Source organism: Leopardus geoffroyi, chromosome C1 (genome assembly GCF_018350155.1).
Source record: "Leopardus geoffroyi isolate Oge1 chromosome C1, O.geoffroyi_Oge1_pat1.0, whole genome shotgun sequence".
NCBI classification, from domain to species: domain Eukaryota; kingdom Metazoa; phylum Chordata; class Mammalia; order Carnivora; family Felidae; genus Leopardus; species Leopardus geoffroyi.
The window spans coordinates 70,377,934-70,405,818 of record NC_059328.1 but is presented as its reverse complement, the minus strand read 5'-3'; the positions used below and the strand labels follow the sequence as shown (position 1 = coordinate 70,405,818).

The 27,885-nt window shown below is 41.9% G+C and overlaps 1 long non-coding RNA gene and 1 other non-coding gene across 5 annotated transcripts; one reads left to right on the top strand and one right to left on the bottom strand.

Moving 5' to 3' along the window:
* Positions 1-106: 106 nt before the first annotated feature.
* On the top strand, positions 107-27,885 carry LOC123598125. 4 transcript variants are annotated; one of them, XR_006712405.1, is made up of 6 exons: positions 107-1,655; positions 1,759-3,218; positions 4,064-4,250; positions 7,083-7,134; positions 23,065-23,196; positions 27,390-27,885. It is a non-coding gene; the product is annotated as an uncharacterized LOC123598125 (long non-coding RNA). The 4 variants fall into 4 exon arrangements; XR_006712406.1 differs by having other exon boundaries at positions 107-2,679; positions 3,075-3,218; XR_006712404.1 differs by having other exon boundaries at positions 107-3,218.
* On the bottom strand, positions 24,633-24,739 carry LOC123600115. Its single transcript, XR_006713495.1, has one exon. It is a non-coding gene; the product is annotated as a U6 spliceosomal RNA (small nuclear RNA).

The window sequence follows — 27,885 nt, the reverse complement described above, 5'->3', positions numbered from 1 at the left end:
GAGAGCCTGCGTGTCTCAGTTGGTTAAGCATCTGACCCTTGACTTTGACTCATGTCATGGTCTCATGGTTCGTGAGGTGAAGCCCCGCATGATCTATACAGATCTCTCTCTCCCTCTCTCTCTGCCCCTCCCCTGCTCTCTCTCTCTCTCTCAAAATAAATGAATAAGCTTTAAAAAAAAAAGAAGAATTTGTGTAAGACTGTGAACTCAGAAGGCAGAAGTGAAACAATGAACGTTACTCTCTGAAGGCCTTCATGACTAGATGCGGTGACAGAATTAAAGGTTCCAGGCAGTACTTGCTCTCTTACCTCCCACCTCCAGCTTTTCTTCCCAAGTAGTGGCCCTTTGACTAACAGCAGCCTCAGGACCACCACCATTCATTTGGTGTGTGGCTCGCTGAAGAGAAGCCCAGCTTCCTTAGGTAATCCCACAAGCCTTGCGATCCCACTTTGGCGGCTGAATGTGCTTGGTGGTTGACTCCTTTCTGAGCCTCCCACTTCCTACTGGACGCCCACTTCCCAGCAACTCCTATAATTGTCTTTTGGCCTAATTTCCATAATAAATTCCTCATCATAAAACACACATGGTTCTGCTTCTAACATCTCCCTGTTGATCTCTGAAAACCCACACTGTTTACCCTGGCCAGCAAGGCCTTCTGTGACCAAGGCTCTGACTCTCCAGCATCATCTTGTGAAGTTCTTGTGCTTCAAACTGAGTTTCACTCTAGAATACTCTAGCCTCTGTGTATCTTATATAGTTTCACACCTCTGTGCTTTTTGCTTATTCTGTTTTTCCCCTCAAAATACACTCCTTTTGCACTTTTGTGTAATTAATTTCTATTGCCTCCTCAAGCTTAGGCCCAGGTATTATCTCCTCCAATAGTATTTGGGTGTCACCATGGACCAGGTTAAGTGCCCCTCCCTTGGGCTTCCATTGGCCTCTCCATGATGTCCCATATACATTGTTTTGAACCCTGCTATTTCCCCTCCCTGGACTATATCTTTCTCGGAGACAGGAACTATGTCACATTTGTTTTTAAATCCTTAGTGTCTGTACAGAGCCTAACACAAAATAGGCTTCCAAAGTGTTTTTTAAAGTGAGCAGAACTAGCTGTTCTTGATAAATTACATCTTGGTATCTTCAGAAAATCAACACAATGCTAAAACACCATGTATAATAAGAACAAGCAAATGGAGGTAAATATGGTAGAAAATGGGTGGTTAAGGCAGTGGATTTTATGCCCCAATAAATAAAGAAACAGTAATCACTGGAAATCAGCAAAGGGTCCCCAAGAAAATATTTGTTGGTTCCCAGTCATTTATGAAAGATATTCTTTGAGCCAGGCACTGTATTAGACACTCAACATACAAAGGTAGCTAATTTTAGCCCTGAAGTGAGTTCAAGTTTCATGGGACAGCCACACCTGAGCAGCATCTGCATAGGTACAGTAATAGCTGCCTTCATGACCTATGGAACACTTTACCCTAAAGCTGGTGATTAACAGATCAGTGTTTACCCGAAGATACACTTAAAGTAACAAGCACTGATCTTTTTCTCTTTTCTCTTCACCTACTTTTGTTAGTGATATATATCGTGATATTGGAGACAGAGTTATATCGGTGGCTGAATCAAAGTTGGGAGGGATGGTAAAGATGGTAAGTAGGATCTACAACTCTTTGTGGTTGCAATAATAAAAACAAAATTCAATCAGATGAATGTAACGTTCTGTACACGAGCCTTAAGTCCCAGTGTCCCTAGGTAGAGGTTACCGCAAGATGCATTCCAACGGGAAAGAACTTTCTAACAGTCGGAGCCATTGTCCAGAAGTGGAACAGACTATCCTGGGAGATCACGTGCTGCCCTCACCGGAGCTCTGAAGCAGAGGCCGGAAACCCCCGTGGATGCGGTGAGATCTCAGCGTTGTGTTGTTTCACACACCCTGGCCTCAACCACATGAAGAATCTTATTTGTCTGTTGTTGGGTCAAGAGATGTTCCCTCCAGCTGTTGAGAATCTTGTCGCCTGGGTAAAATAACAGGGCATATTTTACAAGAGCTATTAATATGGGCTGTAAGTGTGCTGTGAGGCACCAGGCCAACAGCTGGATGGAAATGGCAGGTTCTGGGCCAGCTGAAACCCTGCTTTCAAGTGTTGCATGTTGCGCGCACACACATAAACACACACACATGTGCGCACACGCATACACACAACCAGCTTGGGAATGTTAAACGGCTCCAGATTTATTTTTTAATATGAACTAAAATGTGGAGTGTGGCCTAGAGGTACACAGAACCCGGCGAGCCTGCTCCTTCATGCCACAGGCCGGAGGCATCTGGCCCAGGCTTAAAAGCTGCTGGAGCTCCGTGAAGATGAAGGGTTCGGGAAGGCATGCCCTCCTCCTCAGCCAGGTGACCAGGCAGAGGAACCGCAGAGCAACCCGGGCCGTCACAGCATCTGGGTGATTACCTAGTCAGATTGCCACAGCACAACAGTGAGATCTCTCTTCTTCAGGCAGTCAACGTCCCTTGGTGAGTCATTAGAAAAAGTAAGATGCTACCTAGATTCTACATAAAATACAAACACTTGTATTTTATGTTCCATCCCTCAGCCATCATGTTCCTGTCTCACAAAAGTCACAGATTTACTCCGGTCATGACTGAAAGGAAAGGGCGGCGGAATGGTAACACATTGCTCTGCAGCTTCCAGAATGTCGTCTTAGGGAAACGGGCAGTATCTTAGGCGGGACTGGGGACTGCCGTTTGCAAGCTTTCGGTTTAAAATGATTAATAAGGGGAGGCGGGAGGCAGGAGGAAGAGGTGTTGTTTTTGTCTCTGCTATTGTTCTGCAGTCGTTTCTGTGATGTTCGGAACGACACTTAATCAGTCGGGGCCCCTGTTTATCAGCTCGCCCAAGACAGGCCAAGGGATTTATTTTGTCAATGAGCCTTGTTGTCTTTCAGCAGCCTCCATTCCAGAGAGGAGCGTTTACTACTTGGCTCTCTGAACAATGTCTGATAGAGCTAACTAATAGCTTGCGGCTTTTTATCCGTATCCACATTTTCTATCTCGCCCGTAGCGCTGAAGGTGGAGTTGAGTGAAATGTTTGCACTTGCTGAAAGTCTGAACTCAGACAAGGCGTCAGAATTTTCTTACTGGGACCAGAGGCTGTCAGGCTGATTTGATAGGGTGCTATTGCCAAAATCAAAATACATCTGAACAGGTATTTTTAAGTCTTCATTGAGGACTTTTCTCATCCTTCGTCAATGGTCTTGATTTCATTAAACAAAAACAAAAACAAAACTCCGCCTGGCTTCTACTCTGTCAAAAGCAGACTTATTGTTACCCTAAAACGGTACAGCACTTGCCAGTTGTGTTTTGGTTTTCAAGCTGTTCAGCATCTGAGCACAGAAATGTATTGTTCTGTCCCAAATAACCTCTTTATATATTTTGAAGACTCAAAAGCAACATAATTAGCTTATATACTTTTACTCCTAATGTAATTGTGTATCAATTTTTGTCATTTTCAAAATACTGTCATAGTAAATCGGAAATGATATTATCAGGAGTTTGTTATTTGGGATCCCATGCTGTATTTCAGTAATTATGCAAATTAATGAAGTAAGACAATCTTATTTGGAAGCGATTCACATGATAAATGGAAAATAGAACACAAGAACATAGTTAAACTCAATTCTCATTTTTACAAGCTGTGCCTTATCATATTACTGGACTGAAACACAGGCTTTCATCGTGAAATGCGGCATCTGTAACAAGTAAGATCATTATTAAAATTAAGCATTAAAGAGTATATTCTTTGCTCTTCCTTTATGCAGCTTGAGAGCATAATGTGTTCTTCAAATTGCTACCATATTGTTTCAGAAATGCTTATCAATGTGAAGTGTCATTCAATTTCATGGAGTCCTCTGTTCCCATTCCCTCAATTGTAAACCAAACAAGAAAACAGATGCGTGATTGCAGCTCTTTTGAGTATTAACTTTCAAAAAGATGCGCCTTTCCGCCAAATTCCAAATATTTTTGTTTTGTTTTAAATTGCTCTCACTCCAGATAGCTGCTTCTGATGACTCAGGAGAAGCAGTAGTCAAAGCAGTACCATGAGAATTTGTCTTCAGAACCATCAGACTTCCCTTGCCTTTGGAGACATACGCCTCTCTCCCTTCTGCCTCCATCTTCGGGAGCTACACGCTGTCTCCTGTGCTCTCCTACCTATTATAGCCGGTGCCGAGCAAAGAAGGTGACATCACTTATTCCCTAGCAGGGTTCTGTGCCTGTGATTCCTGGGGTACCTGCACTTACTCTGTAGAGAGTTAGAAACCCTATGTTGGAAGGGATCCTTGCAGGCTGATACGCCATTTTCTTCTTGTCACTTCAAAGACAGTTTGTTTACTCTTTTTCTGCCATTGTTAGCGAGTGTTGTTTTGTTTTGTTTTGTTTGTTTGGATGTTCTTGCTTTCGGTGAGCTAAAAAAATCGGCCTCTCTGTACTTCATAATCACTAACCTTCATTTGCCTTCTAGGGTAACACGGAACAAATCGACCTACCTTCTCCACTTGACAGCTTTGCAAATATCTGAGGAGAGTAACCACATCTTTCCTTCGCCTCCTTTTAGCCAAGTTAATCATTCCCGGTTCTTTCATTTGTTCCTCATTTGACATGGTTTCCAGATTCTGCCAGACATTTTCCCTCCCCACCGCCCATCTGGACTGCCAACTCTGAACAAACTCTAGTTTCCCAATGCTATAGAATATGGTATCAGAGACGGAACACAATTCTCCAAGGTTCCAGAACTGACATAGAGATAGCACATGACCTAGAATTTGGTATCTATACTTCCTTTGATGGGGTTTGCTAGCTACCCCAGCTTTCTTTCGGTGAAAATTTTTTAGACATACTGTGCATCAGGCATGGCACTAGAGAGACAATAATGAACAAGACCCAGTCCTCACCCTTGAAGAATCTGTAACAGAGATCCACTCACCTGTAAACATCATATGAGGTGAACACACAGCGATAGGCCTGTGGATAAGGTACAGGAGGGAGAGGTTAACAGTGACGGACTTTGCAGAGGAAGTAGTACTAAGCAGAGATTCGACTGCTGCCAAGCCAGGTCTTTCCTTCTGATTGTAGATTTTCAAGTATAGAAGTGCACTTTTTTTTCTGGTAGCTGTCAAATGACAGACTGTTCACTTTTAAAGGGAGTTCAGAGCTCCAACTTCAGTGACTATGGAACTTCAACTCCACCTTCTCTAGGATGAGACCAGCACAGCCAGTGCACCTGGAATTCTGAAGAATTCTGCTAGTAGATATCATTTTGTTACTTAAAAGGCCTCTAGAACTTACACTTGACGTGATCTTTTCGGCTGGTACCAGCATCCTGTTAGGGACCCTTGGTCTTACTTCTCCAAAAGGTGATAGCAAAGGTTCAAATCTACAAAGTCAACCATGTTGTTAAGGAATACACACTTGCAGATGCCACTTTGGGAAAAAAATGTAAACACGAATTTATAGCAAAGGTCTGTCACCAAATTCTGGCTTGGTGACTTACCCCAGGAATTGGGTGGCTGTTAATAATTTTCTGCTCTCTTATCTAAAGCTGAAAGCAGGGGTGCCTGGGTGGCTCAGTTGGTTAAGCATCCGACTTTGGCTCAGGTCACGATCTCATGGTTTGTGGGTTCGAACCCCGCATTGGGCTCTGTGCTGACAGCTCAGAGTCTGGAGTCTACTTTGGATTCTGTGTCTCCCTCTCTCTCTGCCCTCTTCCACTTGCACTCTGTCCGTCTCTCTCTCTCAAAAATAAATAAACATTAAAAAAAAAAATGTAAAGCTGGAAGCCGAGATAAAGTGTCGAAAACCAAACTTTGCATACTGAATAAAACAAAGCAGAAAGATGTGTTTAGTGCAAGGCTTCAACCTGCAAGCCAGGAAACTCAGAGCTATAGGAATAATGAGCTGGGTTGTTTCCAGACTAAGGGATTTTTGGGGGGTGGGGAATAAATGCAGAAGTTATTTGGCTTTTCAGCTGATTGGTTTCCCAGTGGGCTTCTTTCTTGTTTGGTTCGGGGCAGCTAAACAGGGGAACAAGGAAGTCCAGAGATGGCATGAATAGATTTGGCACTTAGGGTTTGACTAGTGTTCTCTGCTGATATCTGAGAAGAGTTATAAATTCCTGCAAGGTTAGGTTAGGTTTCCTTTATGCTCCTGTGTTGACCATCTCCATTGTTCCCCTGACATACATGACTCCATTTTAGTTTGGTTCTGTAAAAGATAACCCCAACCTACCTCTATTGTGTGCCCTGCCTGGAAAACAGGAATCAGTTCCGTACGCATCTTATCACATTACTCCTATTGATTTGCAGTTTCTTTGCTTTTCCCATTAAACTCCAGCCCTTTACAGTGGCCCATTTTGTTTCTAGCTTATTTCATTGTTGCTTCTTGCTGTGGCTGAGGGTGGGCACCAAGGGAGGGTTGATGAGTGATGTAGTGAAGCGGGAGGGTGGAAATGTGGGAAGCTGGACAGAGGACTTAAAATTTCCTTGAGGGTAAATACTGTGTATAAAAACATTTCTGGGGATTGAAGCCCAGTGTATTTGGCAGGAAGCAGAAAACATTTGCTTATTCTGCTTGACAAGGTCTAGCCTATGTGAGGCACCATGAGAAAAATACTGGTTGGCCACCTTTCCCACATACAGTTTACTTTGCCTTCTGTGTGTACTACTGCTGATAAAGTGTAGATGACCATAAGGATCAAACACAGGGGGATAAACAAAAACACTCAAGGAAATGCTTTATTTATGTTGCCATTTACCTCTGTAATCATGGGCATAGATCTTTCTTACATAGGGTTGAAATACAATTTCATCTTCTGTTGTTAATCTCTGAGAGATTGGAGTTTTATGGCTCTGGGCTTTAATTCTTTGGCATCAGAGGTGACCTTGACAATGCCAAGTTATAAAAATGGCTTAAATTTGTGCAACACTTTAGAGTTTAATAAAAACACGGCACAGGATAATGTTTGCACATTATGCTACTTTGAGTTAAATAGAAAGTTGCTATTTCTGTCTTACAGGAGAGGAAACTGAGGCTCAGAGGGGCTCAGAGTTGCTTCAAGGTCATCGGTGGTAAGTTACGGAGTTGTTGGTATGTGCAAGTCTTTGCATTCTGGCTCCAGAACTTTCTCTGCTGAACAACACTGCCTCTACTTGTAGTAGTGGTTATAGTTTATAAGGTCTCAGTGCATGTCTTATTGTAAGTGATCCTCACAATGTCCCTCTAAGGGAGATTAGGCAGACATTATAAGGCATATTGCTTCCTTTGCTCAATCAATTAACAGGCTAAACTAGAAAGAATCATGCTTAATTAAAAGTCAAAGACATCTTTTGATATCCATAGTATTTTATTTGGCTTTCAAAGCTCTAAGGCTCTTTCATACCAACATTCATGCAGCATACCTACTATTTAGGGAAGTTCTACGGCTAGTATCAGTTTTTATTTGAAGAAAGAGATACTACTAAGTAAGAATTGACACTCTGTGGTTTCCAGGTAGGTCTCCTGGATGAAAGCTGGCTGGAAAATGTAAAGTCACATTGTTAATCTGTCTTGCTTTTCTTCCTCTGGCATGGCTACACTCTTCTATTTCTAATAACATTCAAACTCAGTCACCACCAGCAGCTTATGACTTGTCTACACTTTGAGATAGTCATTCATTACCAGAACAATGTTCTGGCTACCTGTGCATTTTTCCTGCTGTGACTGCCAGCTGCCGCCACCAGACAAAGCTCTCTGCAGATCGGCTCCATGGGCATGTCACCTGTGCAGCTGCACAGGACATCATCCTCAGAAAGATCCCATGCTTGAGTGCTCCACTGTCACCAACTTGAAATTTTTACTAATTTTGAACAAGGGGCCCTGCATTTTCATTTTGTCCATGGCCCCACAAATTATATAGCTGGCCTTGGCTATCCAACCAAACTCACTGTAACATACACAGACATTCACATTCTTGTTCCCTTCATTTAGTTCAGAGGTGTAGACGTCTATCTAAGACACCAGAACTAGTCTTTGGCTGAAAACATTTTCTAAAAAGGGCTTGTGGTTACATTTTCTTTCTTATAAGAAAACAGAGTTACACAGCGATCTTTTAAAAAGTTCTTACAGTAAAACTCGGGCTTCTGTTGCATAAGAAAGTGCTCTACTAAAGAGGTGTCCTGGTTGACATAGACAGAGAGAGACAGAGACAGAGAGAGAAAGAGTGCCAGATAGGGAGAGGAGTCATCTGCAGATAGTTACAAGTGAGTTTCAGACTCCTGTGCTTGGGGACTGAAAACCTCAGAAAACTGGAAAACACAGGAAATGTTGAACTTTTTCTTTTTGCTCTCTCCTTCACTCTAGTGCTGACTTCTCCATAATCCAGCCCCATTGTTTTTTCTTTTCTTATTTTCTAGTTCCTCAATTCCTTTTGCCCTCCTTTTTTTCTTCTCTCCTCCTTCCTCTCCATGATGCATATTCTTTTATTTGGGTTATTGACTATAAAGGTATGTCCTTCGTTCTTAATTCAAAAAGCAACTGACCTGCCATATGATCTAGTAACTCCACCACTGGGTATTACCCCCAAATAAAAAAACACTAATTTGAAAAGATACACACACCCCTGTTTACTGCAGCACTATTTAAAATAGTCCAATTATGGAAGCAGCTTAAATGTCCACCAACAGATGAATGAATAAAGAAGATGTGGTACCTACATACAATAGAGTATTACTCAGTCATAAAAAGATTCAGATCTTGCCATTTGCAACAACATGGATGGATCTGGAGGGTATGACACTAAGTGAAATAAATCAGAGAAAGACAAATACCATATGATTTCACTCATACGTGGAATTTATGGAAAGAAACAAGTGAACAAAGGGAAAAAGAGACAAACCAAGAAACCGACTTAACTATAGAATAGCTACCAGAGGGGAAGTGGGTTGGGAGTTGGGTGAAATAGGTGAAGGGGATTGAGTGCATTTATCATGATAAGTACTGAATAATGTATGGAGTTGAATCACTATATTGTACACCTGAAACTAATATAACATTGTATGTTACCTGGAATAAACATTTTAAAAAGAAAGAAAAAAAATAGAAATTTTATACATTCCCATTTTTTTTTTAATTTTTTTTCCAATGTTTATTTATTTTTGGGACAGAGAGAGACAGAGCATGAACAGGGGAGGGGCAGAGAGAGAGGGAGACACAGAATCGGAAACAGGCTCCAGGCTCCGAGCCATCAGCCCAGAGCCTGACGCGGGGCTCGAACTCACGGACCGCGAGATCGTGACCTGGCTGAAGTCGGACGCTTAACCGACTGCGCCACCCAGGCGCCCCCCCCCCATTTTTTTTTTGAAGCGCAAGCTGAGGAATAAAAAGCTAAACTAGAATTACATTGGAAGGAAATACTTAAGAAGTTGACTAATTGAAGAGCCCATGATTTTGTATAAAATAATTGTTTTCTTGTCAGTTGCTCCTGGTTAGTTATCAAGTTCTCCAACCCAAATTTATTTAAAGACTATATAAGCATTTTTTACTACATCAGACTGCCTTCTCATTAATGAAATTGGATTATAGAATTAATTTAAAAACCCTAAACGTAGCACATGGTTATCTAGGTTCTATAGCTAGTGAAATTTGCATCTTCCCGATCTGAGTAGGGCACAAAGAGAGGCATTAGAGTGAATAAAATGAAAACGCACGATCCCTCCCTGAAGAAATTTACGGAGTAGTTGGGGGAAAATGCACCAATAATTACAGTGCAACGTGAGAACCGGTAGTCGGGAAATGGAACCACAGTACAGGAACAGGGCCTTCAAGGATGTGAGTATCATTGAAGTCTCGAGTGAGATCGGAGAAGGCTCTTGAACAGCACAACTAGCAAACAAGGAGGGGCATGACTTTCAGCAATTTTCAAAGTTATGAAAAATAAAAAAAAAAATCACACACTTGAATTCTGATAGGAACTGGACTCTTCCTTTTGCTGGGAGTTTAGAAAGGTTTGATAAGCACTGTTAGTAAGATAATTTTGGGAAAGCGATGGAGGGTAGCACAGCTTTTTAGCTCGCTCCTCAGGTCTGTGACAAATATTAGTAATTAATATGATTTAGAGTAAGTTACCTAACCTCTTTTATGCCATTACTTCCTTACCTGTAAATGGGTTTATGAAGAGTATTTATCTCATGGAGAATTGCTATGAGGATTAAGGGAATTTATATGCTTAACAGAATAAAAGTATAGTCAATATTAACATTATTATTATGTTGACAGTTTCAAAGGAGTGTTCACACTTACAGGAATTTTCTTCATAGACAATCAAGTCAGATACAGATTTTTTTTCCCTTCATCTTTTAAAGCTGAGTGTCTGGAAGGCAAATTTGAGGACATTTTCTTAATCAGTGGCATTGATTCTCACTTTTTCAACATATCATTGCTCGTTTGTATTGAAACTTGATAGTAAATGCTAAAAAAAACCTGTTGACCATTGGCTGGGTTACTGACAGAGTCATGGAAAGAGGGCCAATAATTAAGGAGGAACTTGGCTTCACTGGCTGGTGAATGGGGCCACGAAAAGAGTATTTTCCATGGTTCACACATGAGTGAAAAAGGTGGGCATCAGAGCCTAGGAACATTTTGTGCTTTCCAGCCACAAAACCTTGGGCAAGTCATTAAGCAGCTCTGAGCCTCTGAAAGAAAGAAAGAAAGAAAGAAAGAAAGAAAGAAAGAAAGAAAGAAAGAAAGAAAAAGGAAGGAAGGAAGGAAGGAGAAGGAGGAAGGAAGGAAGGAAGGAAGGAAGGAAGGAAGGAAGGAAAAAAAAGAAAGGAAGAAGGAGGAAGGAAGGAAAGAAAGAAAGAAAAAGGAAGGAAGGAAGGAAGGAAGGAAGGAAGGAAGGAAGAGAGAAAGAAAAGAAAAGAAAGAAAAAGGAAGGAAGGAAAGAAGGCTACTCTGCTTTCTTCACAATATTATGTTGAGCTTTAAATGGAAAGATGTGGGGCACCTGGGTGGCTCAGTGGGTTAAGCCACCGACTCTTGATTTCAGATCAGGTTATCGTCTCACAGTTGGTGAGATTGAGCCCTGTGTAGGGCTCTGGGCTGGCAGTGCAGAGCCTGCTTGGGATTCTCTCCTTCTCTGTCTGCCTCTTCCCCTTTCTCTCTCTGTCTTTCAAAATAAATACATAAACTTAAAAAAAATAAATGGAAAGGAGTGTATAAAAGTAGCATATAATTTGGCCCTAAAATTTTAATTTTTTTTTCATAAAAAACTAAACTCGTATGTGAACAGTAAGATTATGTTTACCTTTGTCTGTGTCAAGTGTTTCATTCTTCCTCCTGCTTATTTCCTAGTCATGGATAATCTAGGTGAGCGTTCTGTTACAGTGGCAGCACATTGGAATACCTCAGGGGTTTTAAGAGATGCAGATGTGTGGGCCCTACACTTAGGTACCTTGATTTACATTTTCTGAGTCCAGCTCAGTCACTAGCAATTACAGCAGAGGAGAAGGAACACAAGCTGTCTTTGTGAAACATTTATGAAAGAGGCAGGGTTGGAGAATGGTTGAAGCTTTGAACTAAAGAGGAATTCACAACATGTTCTGCTTAATTTTCTAAAGCACCTTGTCAGAAGCATGACCTATGAATTAAAGCAGGTTGGTGGTGGACCTTCTCACCATGATGACTTCGCTTTGGCTTCTCGTTTGGCTCCTCACATCTGTACTGAGAAAAGTTCTCATATTTTCTACATACTTAAGTTCCATAGGTGAATTCAGGGAATGCTATATTACCTACTTGTTTTGCATCAAGTCTTTTCCAATGTCTCACCTGTTTTTTGTTTGTTTGTTTTGACTCAGAATCTCTTCATCTTCCTCTCCACAGACAAGAACTTTTGCCTTCTGGGATGTCTGTATGAAACTTTATTAATCCCCCTTGGGTGAAATTCTGTAGCACACTCCACATTTCCCGTTCTTTGCACTCTGCCCTCTTCTCCCTACCTGCTATTCAAAGGGTAGAGACCATGAAGTTTCCTCTGGGCCCAGGGCAAATAGAGAGGTAATAAATGAGCGTTTTGTAAGCCCCAGTTCTGGTACTGGTGATTATCTTCCTTTATGAGAAATCGAGAGGCCATATCTGGGTAAGGAATGGGGTCTCCTCAGAAAGTGAGTAGTCAGCAATTTATTTCTGGATTTGGATGCCCAGGAAACCGGAGAAACCTGCTTTGACCAACATGATTTGTTATCTAGCATAAAGGGTATTTTTTTACGGCTCCTGGTTCCCTGTTCTGAGAGACTGGCTATAACTTTCAGGAGTATCTAGTTTGTGGCCAAATGCAGGTCCATTTTGACTTATTAGGAGAAAAAGCAACTTGGGGACAAAACAAACTGCTTTTAGAAGGGAGAAGAGTTGCTTCTAGCCATAAATGTAATCCACGCTCATTGGAAAGGTTTTGGAAAATGAAAGATATATAGAAGTAAAATAGACTGAATATTCACCAGCAAGAGAGGCAAGAGTTGTTAGCATTTCGCTGCATTTTATAACATATTTTCTCTACGCATGTAGAATATTTTACAAAATTAGAAAATTCTAAATATGAAGTTTTGTATCCTATTTTATACTTAATTTTATCTTATTAGCATTTTCCACATCAATAAGTATCAGCTAAAATTCGCACTTTTTTTCCTTAAGTAATCTCTGCACCCACTATGGGGCTTGAACTCATGACCCCGAGATCAAGAGTCACATGCTCTACTGACTGAGCCAGCCAGGCGTCCCTCAAAATTGCACTTTTAATGACTGTATAATATTCCACTGTGCATGCTCTTATTTTTAATAATACAAACCTTATATTTTTAAATATTTGGGGTCTTTTTATTTAGTATAAATGAAGCCTAAAATATATCTCCATACACAAACTTTTAATGGGTTTCTCATTTTTTAAAATGGGTCCTGAAAAGAAGGACTATGGGCCTTTGGTGCATGTTCCCAGATTTCACTGGGGTGAGGTTGTTTCTGCCTCAGAACATGCAGAACATGCAGAACTTATGTTGCAATCTACCTTTGCTGAGCAAGGCACACTTTACTCGAAATCACATTTCTGGTTCATTTCCCTATAATGGATTACAAAAAACAGAAAGAACCCAACCTAAGACTCCATCAGTTCTAAGATGTACCATTATGTAATACAGCAACGAGAAAGAAAGAATGCTACTGATTCAATTAGGATGCACCAATTGTAGGACGTATCTAAAATGCAAAAATGTTAAGGTTTGTAAAAATGTGCAACTCAGAAAGGAATATGCCTTTCATTTTATTCTCTTTGAGAGCATTTCTTTGGACCTTTTGCAAGTGGATCAAGATGGATCTGACATCAAATTCAGGGACAATGGCTGTCTTTGTCTGATGCACTGACACAGCCTCTCTGCCTTCTCTCCGTCACTTCCCCACCCCCAACCCCTCTCCAGGACTATCCCCACCATAGCCATCATTACAGTTCTTCTGATGACCCACCTGTTGTTCTATTGTCTTCATTATGCTTCAGAATCATCTGGCTTGAATTAAGGGAGCTATCTAGGGGTGGTGGGGAGAGTAAGAGTAGAGTTTGAATATTGAGTTCATTTGAAATTTTAACCTACCCATCTCTTACAACATATTTGGATTACCGAGTTATTTTTGTATGACCACCCATGCTAGCCAGTTTTTGCTTTTATAGGTCAATTCCTACTGTTCTAAAAACTAACTCCCAAATTTCATATCCATTCTTCCCTATTTACACCGGGAGAGAAATGCACACATACACACATAAGTTATACCACCTTCCCCCCTCTCTCTGGAGTATGTGTATGTGATGTAGATACATATGTACATATCATATATACATATACACTTCTATATATACTTCTATATGTATACTTCATGCTTATAAGTATATATTTTATACTGTATGCCTTATACTTCTTGAAAGAAAGAGGACACTCATATATATGTCCATATTGAGAAACACATATCCATACTTTATTAATCTACATATGTCATAGAAAAATGTACACATTTATCCATAGTCAGCACCGTGGAAGAGACTTTAGCTATATCCTTTTATTTTGTTTTGTAAGTGGGTCAATATCTAATACCTTTCTTTTCCCCACCAGAGTTCTGGGCTAGTTGAGATAAATAAAAGGTAGATGAAGATAAAAATATCATTTTATTTCTAATTATGCATTGAGCTGAAGAATGCAGTATAGACATGAGGCACAATAGGCTTACTACTAGACATAGCCCAGAATTCAAAGAACTCTGCCTTTAGTCACAGACAACACTGGACCACTACAACCTTCCGTCTCCCCCAAGAGGGGCAGAGACTTAATCCCAAAGGTTACTGCATGGTGCAGAGCCGATGAGAAGATGTGCTTTCCAAGGCGAGTCATTTCCTAAACACAGTGAGGGGGAAGGGGTGAGCCGGCCATGCCTGCTTTCTCTGCGTAACTCATCTATTACTCATGTCACTCCACGACTGTGAGGAGTGGTGCAGGAGACCAGAAGCATTAGAGAAGAAAACGCTCCTCTTGGAAGCCTAATGAGTGGGAAAGACAGATTTCTCCCCCAACACTGGATTTTATTTTAGAGGAGAAAACTGAGGCCAAGAAAATTTCATCCACTTTGTCAGAATCATGTAGCTAGTTAATGGCAGAGCGGGTCTTAACATTTTTCTTCTCCTGACTCCTACTTTCCTTTTCCTTTTCAGAGGTGAGGGAACCAATGGGCTAATTCATAATAAAAATAAAACCTAGTAATTCATTCAACTAATACTTATCGAACACCCACTGTGTGCCAGCCACTGTCTGGTCTCTGGAGATAGTGCTGAACAATTTAGAACAAGTACCTGCCTTCTTGAAATTTACCTCCTAACTGGGGAGACAGATAATAAACAACCAGCTTCAAGTAGGCCACATGGTACAAAGACAAGTGAGATAGAGTGAGAGTGACAGAGGCTACTCTTTCCAGAGAGCATCCTGGGAAGGCCTCCCTGAGGAAGTAAGATTTGAAGAGAGGAACCAGCTATAGAAATTCTGCAAAAAAAGCATTTAGGCTGAGGGTATGGCTGATGTCTTAAAGACCCACTGAGTCCCAACGTGTTGGGTTTTGAATGCGTGTTTGTGCTAATTTAAAGAGAGGAGGAAGGACAGAGAAAGTAACAATCAAATGAGTAGACACTTTGGACCCCACATGGAGGATGACTACTTTTCCCTATTCCTAAGGCTAATCTTGTCAGCAGATACCAGTGATTAGAATCCTGGGTGAAACATCGTTAGAAGACCTTGCAAACTCTCCATTTTAATTCTCAGTTGAGCAGTGTTACTCTAGGTTACTCATCTGGAAGAATGCCTTGGAATGATCTTTATTGTCCTTTGGTTCTCCCACGCTAATAAGGCAGCATGCTCTCCAAGCAGGGAATGCCATACACATTCAGGGCTAGAGTCTCTCAAAATCCTGAAGCCGGCTGTATTGCTGGTTTACTGTCATCCCTTATTAGTGAAGGTGTCACAGACCTGACTCATGTCCCGTTGGGCATTTGGTATGTTTCTAGTGAATGCTTATATTACATTGATTTTGAATCACCAGTGGTATTAAGCGGTAAACAACACAGCTTTAGAAGAAATCCTCTGAGCTTTTGGATATTAAGATATTCTTAACTTCTGCTCTGTTTTTGTTACAGCCAAGTCTCCGGTAAGTTCCAAAGGATTGTATAGCCTAGCTCATCATTAGGCTCGGGATCCATAAAACTTATGTTTCAAGCTAGTTACTACCGTCACTACAGTGTGACACGATAGGGACCCGCAGTGGTGTGAGATTTCTGGGAAATTGCACATTAAGAGCCAATCCATTCAGTTCACCTGGAAGAAAAGTCGTTGGGCAAGAAGTGGGAGGGTAGCAATGCCCGGGAACATTAACTTGCTCAGCATGGTGCTGAGCTAGTGTCTGCCAGGGGGGCTACATAATTAAGGTACATGGACTCCCCTAACTATGGGAGGGGAGGAGAGGTAATGGGGACTGGAACAGATCTGGAAAAAGCCTAGCTGTGTATGCATTAGTGTCTTTAAAAAGCACAGGTGAGGGAAATGCCTCTCAGAAGTAAGGGAAGAGAATTGAGGTGGCTAATCACATTCCTCTCTACGTTCCATCTCTCTGTGAAAAGCCAGGATAGAAAAGATGGGGAGATAAAAGTGCACTGTGAATTAACACCAAAGGAAGAGCCCTGGGTTCAGGCTGAGTGTGCCGTGCCCATCGTTGTGTTCTCCCCTCCCCCAGCGCTCTCTAACATAGTGCCCCGCGACAATAGGAACTTGATTCTTATTTGTTGAAAGAGTTAGTAAATGAGTGAATAAATGAAGGAGGTATGGATTAGGTACCTCGAATCAAAGTCCAGTATGCTTTTCAGGGCCTTCCTGATAAATTAGTCTTTATGTAAAAATGAATTGTATAAAGGCAGGCTATGTAAGTGAACTCCAAAGTCACATTATATTTGACAGGATGACTTTGAATGTACTAATCTCATGCTTTCAGAAAGTTTAGAGAGGACTGTGCTCATGAGGCAGAAGAATAAATATGAACCTGTTCCTAGATTTAATATGACACAGAAATATTTATATGAAGTCTTTCAATGTAAGGTTTGTTATACCACTCAATTTAATATGGGCAAAATTTTGCTATTTATACACACAATTCACTTCTGCTGAGTTTAGCAGGAACTTCAGAAGTGCCTCCAAGACCTATGTAGGTTACACAAGATCCCTGAGACAAAGAAGGCCTTATCCTCTCTGGCCAGCATATTACTTACTTGTACTCAATTATCTGGGTAGGTGTACATTTATTCACATCTATCCACCCAGCCTTCATATTCTTATCTATCCATATCCATCCATGTATCTCTCTACCATTTCTCAAATTCTCCATTCCTGAATCTATCCATACATACATCCATATATCCATCCATGGATCCATCCATCCATCCATCCATCCATCCAATTCATACTTTATAAGCACATGCTATATGCCAGGTCATGTGTATTGGGAATAGATATAACAAAGACGTGGTCTTTTGTCCCAATAGCTCATTATCATTTTTGTTATGAGCTACATCTTGGGTTGACACAGCATGTTGTTTAAACTTCTATTGTACTCTAATGTGGTACACTTGCCCATTTGCACAACTACAAAATTAGCTGATTAGGACCATGATTTGTTCCAATTTTCTAATCATGTCAATGAGAAATCTGTGCATCAGGGGAAGTATACGGTTTGCCTTAAGTTCTCCCAACTGTTGATGGCAGAATAGAAACTAAGATGTAGGTGTTCTTTATTACAATTCAGGGTTCCTTCTATCACCTCCTGTGCGTAGCTAAAGTGGGTGTTCACTTCCTGAACAGAATATAGAGTCTATGGAGAGTCAGAGGTCCTGGGCCTAACTATCATTCAGGAAGACCCTGCAAGCCTTGGGAACCTAGAGACCAAAGAGTCTTCAAGAAGCCAAAAAGAGATCGGTGCTACAGCATCTTTTAATTTTTCAAAGAATATTCATGATGTGTCATTAGAAGCCTTCAAGCTTACACAAAACACTGCATTTACACATGACACCCACTTCAGTAAGAGCCTAAGGGGGGACTGATTAGCAGACAATTAGTTATTCAACTTGTTAAACATTAATTCCTCTTATGCCTCTGGTCTGCCCAGCGAAATATAACAGGGGGAAATATAGCAAACTAGAGTTACTGGTCCTTGTCAGCTGGCCTCCTTTTATTCTATAGGCCTAAATATTGCTTTGGTATGCCCTTCAATACCCCAGGGGCTCATGGAGGAGGAGGGCCACTAAAGAGTGGGGTAATGTTTTCTTTAATTTTTTTTTTTTAATTTATGAATGGATGGTCCTTTGCATGCAAGTAACATGGTAGTCTCAAGCTCCCACCATAGAGGACAGCCCCAGATGTCTCGGATGCTAAAATTTTTAAGACTTTTGGCACATGAGGCTGTTGGTACCCACTGACATAATGACCATACTATGGGAGAAAAGATGATCCAGTAGTGAAGATTTGGCAAAGGAAGTATGGAGCAGAGAAAGGGAAATGAAAGCACAGATTCTAGATCCCCAGCATCTAGGGATCTTTGGGCAGGAGAAGGGAAGAACATGTAGGGAAAAAGAGGCAGAAAGCCAGAGGACCAGAGATGCCGCGTTCTGCAATGGAAAGCTTGCAGAGTCACGTCTGCAAGGCATGGCAGCTCTTCTGAAGCATGGTGCAGGGTGAGGCTGATAGGATCCAGGCAAGGTGTCAGGGCATAGGCTACATGCCACAGGTATGGGGCAAGGCTTCAGAATCAGCAGTCCACAATGTAGCTAAATAATCAGGGAAGGTTGGGTAGAGAAAGACCACCAACTTGCAGGGCCAGAACATTCCCAGACCTGCTCCTGGTTTCTGAGCATCCAGGTGGTCTGCAGGGCGAAGATGCACTGGTCTGAAATGGCCTATGTACTAGGTGGTAAGGACAGTGAAAGCCAGGGATTCTCAGTCTTACGAAAGAAGCCAACAGTTTGGAGACAGGACGTTGACACCAAAAAAGAAGGAGAACCAAGAAATGAAAGAACGGGGACAGCCTTGGTGATATTAGGAGGAGCCTTTACCCAAAGTCAACTGTGCCTCTAGACTCAGTTGTAAAAGAATCAATGCATTCTCTCCTTCTGCTTAAGTGACTTCAGTTGTCCTTTGTAGCATTTGCAACAGAAAGTGTCCTGAACTAGCGAGTTCTGGTTTCTTCAGGTTAGGACTCGCCTTAAGCTAAATTTTAAGAAATCATTGTTGTCATTCTCTGAGCAGTTTCTGGACCAGAAGTCCAGGACATACTCACAACTCCTCTTGGTAGAGACCCTTCTTCTCATTTTATAAATAGGAACACCCAGTCTCAGAAAGGTGGTCTCTTGCCCAAGGCTACAAATCTGGCAAAATTGTAAAGCTGATTCCAACCGACTCTGAAGTTCAGGTGTTTTCCCTGCTGCCATATTGCCCCCAGCCCCACCCCCCAGGTGAGGTTAATCCCCAAGATTTCTGATGACTCTTTAAGGCTTCCACTCCACTTTCCTGCCTGCAGCACTGTTAGCTTTATTTCTCCCCTTTTCTCTACTCATCAACACATATGGTTCTCAGAATAGGCCCCCAGGATCCTTGCTCATGGCTGGGGTGGCTAACTAATTATCTGTGCATAGCATGCCAATGAGCAAAGACACCCATTATATATATATATATATATATATATATATATACATATATATATATATATATATATACATATATATATATATATACACACACACATACGTGTGTGTGTGTGTATCTATATATCTATATCTATCTATCTATATATCTATATATGCTATTATATATACATAGAAGCTCTCTCTAGGGGCACTAGGGTGGTGGCTCAATGGGTCAAATGTTCGACTTTGGCTCAGGCCATCATCTCCTTGTTTGTGAGTTAGAGCCCACACCAGGCTCTGTGCTGATGGCTCAGAGCCTGGAGCCTGCTTCAGATTCTGTGTCTCCCTCTCTCTCTGCCCCTCCCTCACTTATGCTCTGTCTCTCTCTCTCTAAGATAAATGAGCATTAAAATTTTTTTTTTTTAAAAGCAGCTCTCTCACTATATAGAAGTTGCTGCTCGGTTGATGTTGGTGATATAACTCAGGAGGGGCACATATTTTCTCTTGGAAGCATTTACTGAACCCCAAGGCATGATGCTGATGCAGGCTAGGGGCAATAGGGTCTGGAGAGGAGCCCCCTGTCCTCGCCTCTCTCTCCCAGCCTCATCTCAGGTAGCTGAGCCGTGCCCTGCATGCCTGTCTGCCAGCCTGCCAGGTGGGTCTTCCCTGTTAGTGCCAGCCTGCTGCTTTATGTGGCACCGTGTGACTGATTTGATGACCTGTGACCTGACTGTCCATCTGGCCACTCAAGAGTTCGCCCGGCTGTTTACCTTTTTTTGCTGTGACTGAATTTCCATTGCCTCTCTCAGCATCTGACTTGCAAACCATTCTGCTCTGTCTGTTAAATGGATGAAAAGAGAGAGTGACCTCCTGCTGCCAGTTCCGCCCTGTGCCCTCCCCGTCTTCGATCAGAATGCACCTGTGCTTCGGAGGCTTCCGCTTTCTCCTGAACTTGCCATTGCCTCCACAGCCGCCATCCCAGCTTGCCATGTGTGCGGTGCTCTGTGAAAGGAGAGACGTTTCATTTTGTACTTGGCAGGCGCTGAACTCAACTGGACAGTGAGACCCAGGAAATATGACACCATCTGCTTCCTGCCATGTTCTGGCTCCGGCACTTGATGTCAGGGCATCAGCTGTTACCTGAGTGCACTGGGTCCTGTGAAGTGAGCCATTCAGGAAACACCTTTGCTAACACTTCCCTCAACAGCACAATTTATACTGGCCAGACTGCACTGCTGAGCATTTTTTCCTTCTTGACTCCCAAAGTAAAAATGTCTTCCTGCTTTCTAAGTTTTCCAAACAGAGTATATATGCATAATTATATAGGCACATAATAGAAATGTTTGCTTATTTGGCCATCCTTTTGTGTATGTGGACTTTTTTTCTGCTAGAGAGGCAGCTTTCTCAGATCAGTCCCTGGCTGCCTTGAAATGTATCAAGTGCTCTGTGCTTTGGTCTCCTCCCCATTCCAGGAGGTAGTGATGTCCTTAACTAGTGGTTAACTGAGGATTAGGTACTCCAAAAGGAGGATTAAGCGAACAACTGTGTCATGGAAAATAGGAGAGACTGGTTGGGCCTCCTCCATGCTGGGAGTACCTAATCCAGCTGGCAGCACTCAGGGCTATAGGAAGGAATAGGGACTGTTTCCCTCTTGCCATGGTCCCTGCAAATCTCAAATTTCCCTGAACCCCTGACCTGCTGCTCTTTAGTTCTGGAAGCTGCCAGGCAGGTGGCATGGGTGATGCATTCAAGGCTGAGTTCTTTCCTGACTCAGTGGTTGTAATCCCATTGTGGACAGACAAATCAAGCCACCTGTGCGGAATATTAAAAATGAAACAAAACGCAAAAACAACACTGCCGATCTGTTAATGAATTTTCAGACTCAAAGTATGCCATCTGGAACAGAAACGCTGGCTTCTGGAATCTGTGTTGCTTCTTTCCTCTTTCTTATGATTTTGACATGGCTTTGGTTAGCCATTTCTATTTTGATGTTTAAAGAGTGATATTACACAAAATCTGAATCTTAATTGAAAATGTATGCTTTTCTCATTTAAGTTGCTGACTCTGAAGAATTATAGCATTGCAAAGTTTTCCTGGTGGGGTTCCTGAGAAAATTCTTTTTGGTCACCAGATTGTTTCCTGAATTAGCTGAAGCCTCTGGGTCCTAGGTCATAAGAAAAAATGAAACAATTTGTCACAGTGTCGAGTATGACGTTAGAGAAATGCTGTGTATGAATTGTAAGCAATGCATTGTTTTTTGTGAAAGACTGAGAGAATGGGTGGGCTGCTCATGAACATACGCTGCAGCCCCTGACAGCCAGACCATTACCATGACTTTTTAAAAAAAGTTTATTTATTTTGAGCGAGAGCACACGAGATTGGGGGAGGGGCAGAGAGAGGGAGAGAATCTCAAGCAGGCTCTGCACTGTCAGTGAAGAGCCCAACGTGGAGCTCGAACTCATGAACCGTGCAATCATGACCTGAGCCAAAATCAAGAGTTGGATATCCAGCCAAGTGAGCCACCCAGGCGCCCCCATTGCCGTGATTTTATAAAATTTTTTTTTCAACGTTTATTTATTTTTGGGACAGAGAGAGACAGAGCATGAACGGGGGAGGGACAGAGAGAGAGGGAGACACAGAATCGGAAGCAGGCTCCAGGCTCTGAGCCATCAGCCCAGAGCCTGACTCGGGGCTCAAACTCACGGACCGCGAGATCGTGACCTGGCTGAAGTCGGATGCTTAACCGACTGCGCCACCCAGACGCCCCCATAAAAAATTTTTTTAATGTTTATTTATTTTTGAGACAGAGAGAGACAGACCACGAATGGGGGAGGGCAGAGAGAGAGGGAGACACAGAATCGGAAGCAGGCTCCAGGCTCTGAGCCATCAGCCCAGAGCCCGACGTGGAGCTCGAACTCACGGACCGCCAGATCGTGACCTGAGCTGAAGTCGGACGCTTAACCGACTGAGCCACCCAGGTGCCCCCTCCATTACCGTGATTTTAATAAGAGTCATGGCTATACTCAGCCAGCTCCGCCACCCACTGGACTTTCCTCTGGGAAGCCTGATGAAATGCACGTGAGCACCATACATTTATGTGTGAACACACACACACACACACACACACACACACACACAGTGTATCCATGCCATTGTTTTTACACCTGCTAGAACCTATGGACAGAACTGCTGTCTCCTCCCTGTGACCGATGAAGACAACTCAGAGCCCCTTCTGATCCATCTGCCTCTGCCAGGCTAAATTCTCCCTTTTGTGGAATGTTGAAAACTATAACCTATCCTCTGGTCCTAGAGATGGCAGAGGTGGCATTAAAAATTTGCTCATGTTTTCAACTCAGAGGGTTAGATAATTATGTGGCTTGAATCATCGCATAGACTATGGTTTGCTTAATTACTAATTTCTGGTGAACCATGTTCTATTGTTTAAGATCCTATTGTTTAATATGTCCTGGCCTTTGGACATTTGTAGAAATATCTGTGTGAACAGCACGGTAGTTCTTCACTGAAAAGAAGGCAATACAGGCGTGGTCCTATGCAGCAGTGGCCACTTTGTTGGCACTAAATGATAACTACTTTGGGCATCTTAGAGGATGCCATGTTCTCTTCAAAGAGCCCACCACACACAGAGAGTAAAGGATTAGGAGTCCCATAATGGAGATCCATTAAATGTTGTAGTGTTAGAAATAATTAAGCAGCATTTTATGATAGCACCAGCAGGCTAGTCAAGTGAATAATTCTTTTCAGGGTTTGCTCTTTCTCTCCATAGGTGAAGGATTTAGATGGATTTATGACATTGGCTGAAACGAATCAGTGGATAAACGATTATAGGATTTGAATGTGGTTAAGCCAAGATTAATGCTGCCGATTCTTGAGAACACAGGAGATGACTGTCACCCAAGTAAGTGAACTTACAGTTCAAGATGTACTGTTTCTGGCCAACAGTTCAAATTCTCTGGGCACATTGACGTGCACACACTCTCTCAACCCAAACCCAGCATTCCCGTGTCACACTGTGAAGGATGATAAGCAAACAATAATGATAGAGGGCTTGAGATGTGGTGAATAAAGTACTCAATGTGACTAAACTGCTGCTTACTAGCATTCTCAGGTCACCAGGGTACCATTTAGGCCGGGGCCTTAACGAGGTCATTTACCTTTACCTACACCAGAACCATTACCTTAATTGCTACTCAGCCTTCATGAAAGTGTTTATGGGTAAACAGTTTTCACCAAGGGAGTTATTAACTACCCCCTGGATTACCATAGGATCAGGAATCATAAAAATAGTAGCAATTGTAGTCATAATAACCTATGTTGTGTAAGTATCTGTTATAAATGTCTTAAATTTTCACCACCACCATCACCACCCAGAGCAGCTTTAGGGTGAAGCACAGCATAAGAAACAGAGCGCTGGTTATTAAAAAAACATGGATGGATGAGAGGGTCCTCCTTATTCATCAAGTCTGGAAAGCATAAAAGAACAAAAGGGCTGCCATACTTTAACCTACCTATTATCTCTATCTCTTTATACTTGTGCTGAGGAACTAGTGGTAGACATGTGGATTGTTCTCACCTTAAAGAGGGGGGAAATGTGCTAAGTAAATATATTTTACATGTGTGCCCAAGGTCAAGGGAGAGCCAGAGTTTTGCAAATAGTGTCAGTTCCATCGTCATTGGCTCATTCTATGGCTACATGGCACCCAAATAAGTTGAAAGCAGATATTTCAATCCATGCCCCAGAAGTTTAAGTAAATTAAATAGGTGGGGGCTGTGGAGACCTAGCTATCTCTTTTTGTGGACTGCTTTTCCAGTCCCTTGCCATGCGTCTACTTAACAGTAGATTTCCTGTAGACTGAAAAATACCTAGACTGAATTCTTGGTTGAGTCAACCTGGAAATATTTCCCACATCAGTCCTAACGTGTCTAAGCTGATGTTCCACCCATATGGACTCATAAAGTCCTTTCTGCTTCTGGACCATTGTGATACACTTCCTCTCTCTCCTTAGTTGTCTGCATTACCTACAAAATAAAACTCAGCCTAAAAGAGTTTCATTCCATACACTCTGCTTTGGACCCTTACCCTTTTCTCTAGCTGTCTCTTACAACTTCCCTACACATGTAGCACTCTGGGTCATTTATGCCTCACTCTGTATGCCTGCCCTACCAGAAGAAAGCAAGATAATGTAGTTAAAGTATTTCTCAAATTGATCAATGAAGAGATCATCTTTAAATGAAACAAATGATGGTACATTTCCATACTGACTTCTTAAGTACAAATAAAAAACTTGGTATGAGCTTCTTCTTCTTCTTCTTCTTCTTCTTCTTCTTCTTCTTTTTAATATGGAATGCTTCACGAATTTGGGTGTCATCCTTGTGCAGGGGCCATGCTAATCTTCTCTGCATCGTTCCAATTTTAGTGTATGTGCTACCAAAGCTGGCACTGGGATAAGCTTCTGCAAGGACCCAATAGACTGAGTACGATTCTCTTTCTTGGTCAGTAGCGAACTAGATGGTTCTTCTTCCCCCAAAGGGAGCCTTTGAAATATTTTAGGAAAACAATCATAGATCCTTCAAGTCTTTTCCTCATCAGGGTAATATTTCATGTTTCTTCAGCTGCTACTTACAGGAAATAGTTTCAAATTCCCTTCCATTCAGCTTACTTCTCAGATGAAATCCAGTTGTGTAATGCCTTTCTTAAAGAATAAACAGTATGGCACACAGACACATCATTCCCTTGATCCGGATTCCACACTTCTAGAGTTGTCTTCTCAAATTGTTAAAAGATGTTTTTGCAGCCACATCCTATACGATTAACCCACGTTGGTCTTGCTGTCACCTAAAAAGCCTATATCTTTTAAAAACACATGCATGACTATGTTGAAGCCACCCCTCCTTCATTCTGTATTTATGCAGCTGGTCTATTGAGCATAAATGAAGGCCTTCACATTTATCCCTGTTGAAATCCATCTTGTTAGTAAGCCCAACATTCTAGCTTCTCAAAGTCTTTGACGATCCTGGTTCAGTATTTCGATCCCCTAACGAGTTCTCTCAGATGAAAATTGATCTACATACCATTTTTGTACTTGGAAAAATGTTGCTGTCACAGCCTTACACTCGAATCAAAGGAGACCTGTCTCAGCCTAGGTTATGAGCTAAAAACTCAACATCTACAAGAGTGAAGAGGTAGGTAATAGACAGTGGTAAGACCAGAGTGTGTTAAGGTGTCTTAGTTCACACCTGAATCACAATAACAATATGTGGACCAACGATACCAAGTGAGCCTTGGCAACTGGTGGGTAAAAGTAGCTGTGTTTCCATGGGGTCACATTCCAGTGGCATTTAAAGTATGTCGAAACTAAGGCCAAATAGCTCCTGCTGTTTTCGACAACTCAAGCTGCAACAATGTGCAGTATATTTTTCATCTTAAGATAGTGCTCATAATACAAACTAATTAAAACAGGGCACAACAAAATCATGGACTGATTCTCCTACCAAGCAAGGTTATATACCTTGCTCCTGCCCTCATGAAATTCTGCCTAACAGCAAGGAGATCACAAGGAAGAACCCCCTGGAGACAACAGCCAAAACTTTCTACATTGCTAGTGGTAAATGTGGCCCAGAGAAGGGGCAGAGCAATTTGATTATGTATCACTGATTAGGTGAGTGTCCAGACACATGAACAAAGGGGTGATTTCTCAGGAAAGCAATAACTGATCCACACTGTTGTTGTTGTTGTTGTTGTTGTTGTTGTTGTTTAATCAGACAGACACACACACACACATGCACACACACACACATACATGCACACACACTGAATGAATGAATGAATGAATGAGGAAAGGGCCTATCCAAAGTAAGCTGGGATAAACTCACTGCTGTTTTCCCAGGTAATAAAGATGGCTATCTTTGTCCAGAACAGATGCTATGAGATCATGTCTCCAAGAGATGAACTGAGAATGAATTCACTTAAATTATGATGCTTACAGAGAGGATTTTAGCTGAACATTTGTTCATATGATTTATGGCACCCTCCATCCGGTGGAGTCAATGTGAAAAAATGAAACTTAATTACAGCATACAGACAGTTTGCTTAAAAGAGAGCTAAAAGTTTGGGGGGATTTTTTTTTATGAGACAGGAAGCTTATCCTAAAAGAAAAAAAGAAGAAAGCTTTATAAAACATTTGCAACTCATCAGAAGTGTGGGTCTGGTCCTTAGTGTTGGGGGAGGGGAGGGTTTGGGCTGTGACTCCCCCTAGCCTCTAAGCAAATTACATCCAACTCCAGGTCCTTACCCAACTCCTACTCCAAAATTAGCCTCTCCAGGATTCTCTTTTACTTTAGCCTCGGCTTTCCCTTTAGGGAAGAGAGTAGTATTATTGTCCTTTCTCCTTGGCAACTCAAGTCTGGAATTTTAAATTTATAGCGAAAGAACGGTTCCAGGTTTATATGGCTCAGAGGGCGTTATTATCAAATCCAATTAAAAACATTCCTTCTGCTAATAAAAAAGCCAGCACCTTCCCTTTAAACTAGGACCCACCCTTAAGTTAATTAATGGCTTTTAGCACCTTACTTGCTTTCAAGGGTCTCTGGGGTACCCAGCTTCTGAGGCAAAGCAGAGTCTAGTTGGTAGGTCAGTGGCTTAGTTTGATTCACATGCCTGACCCCCAACTTATTCTACGTCTGAAGTTGAGTCTCTTAAACTCTTTATGTCTTGAGATCTCCTCCTGAGATCCCATCCAGAGAGGCCAGGTTAATGGTACTTATTTGGCAGAGTTTTTTAAGATCTACAGATGAACCTGTCTGATGAATAATACTAATGCTTAGGATACTCATCGAATGATAATTGGCCCTCTTTGGACCATTTAGGATTCAAATGCCTCCACCCAATCATTCCGTGAACAGCAGCCAGCCTCTGAGGGTTAGATTTAGCTTTTTCACTTAAATTTGCAAACTGGTACTGCTTTCATCAAGAAAGAAAATACAACAACGAAAAGACACTAGCCAACATTTGGATAGCATTTTGTATTTTCAGCATGCTTTCAGATAATACATTATGTAACTCACAAGCAAACAGCATTTTATCTTTTTCAGGCATGCGAAGACAGCAGGATTCCTGAATTCTCAAAAACTAATCATGAGCACCTCTGAGACCGACTGTTGGGTCTATTTTCAATAGATTTTGCAGTTAAAAAAGTGATCGATGATTCCATTTCCTCTCCAAGAGTCAAGTGAATTTATCAGCTTCTGATTCCTGCTTTCACCTAAAATAAGGTGCTGGTCTGGGCGTTCAAGCTCAGTTTCGGGGGGAACCCACCCCATTCATCCTCTTTTCCTTATTACTCACCTACCAGTTCTTTCTCACCGCCGTTGCTGCTCCGGTAGCTTTAATGGAGGGCAGCAGCACCGAAGAGCTGCTCTACAAATGCAGGTGTCTTCCCTGCACGGAGGAAAGAGGAACCTCTATCACTGAAGCCTCACCTACAGACAATTTATCTAACAGATTCTACTTCCTGCATGCCATTTGCCAGTATTTATCCTGTGTGTGGGCTCCCATGGAGGATCCTCATAAAGGAAGGTCTTGATATAA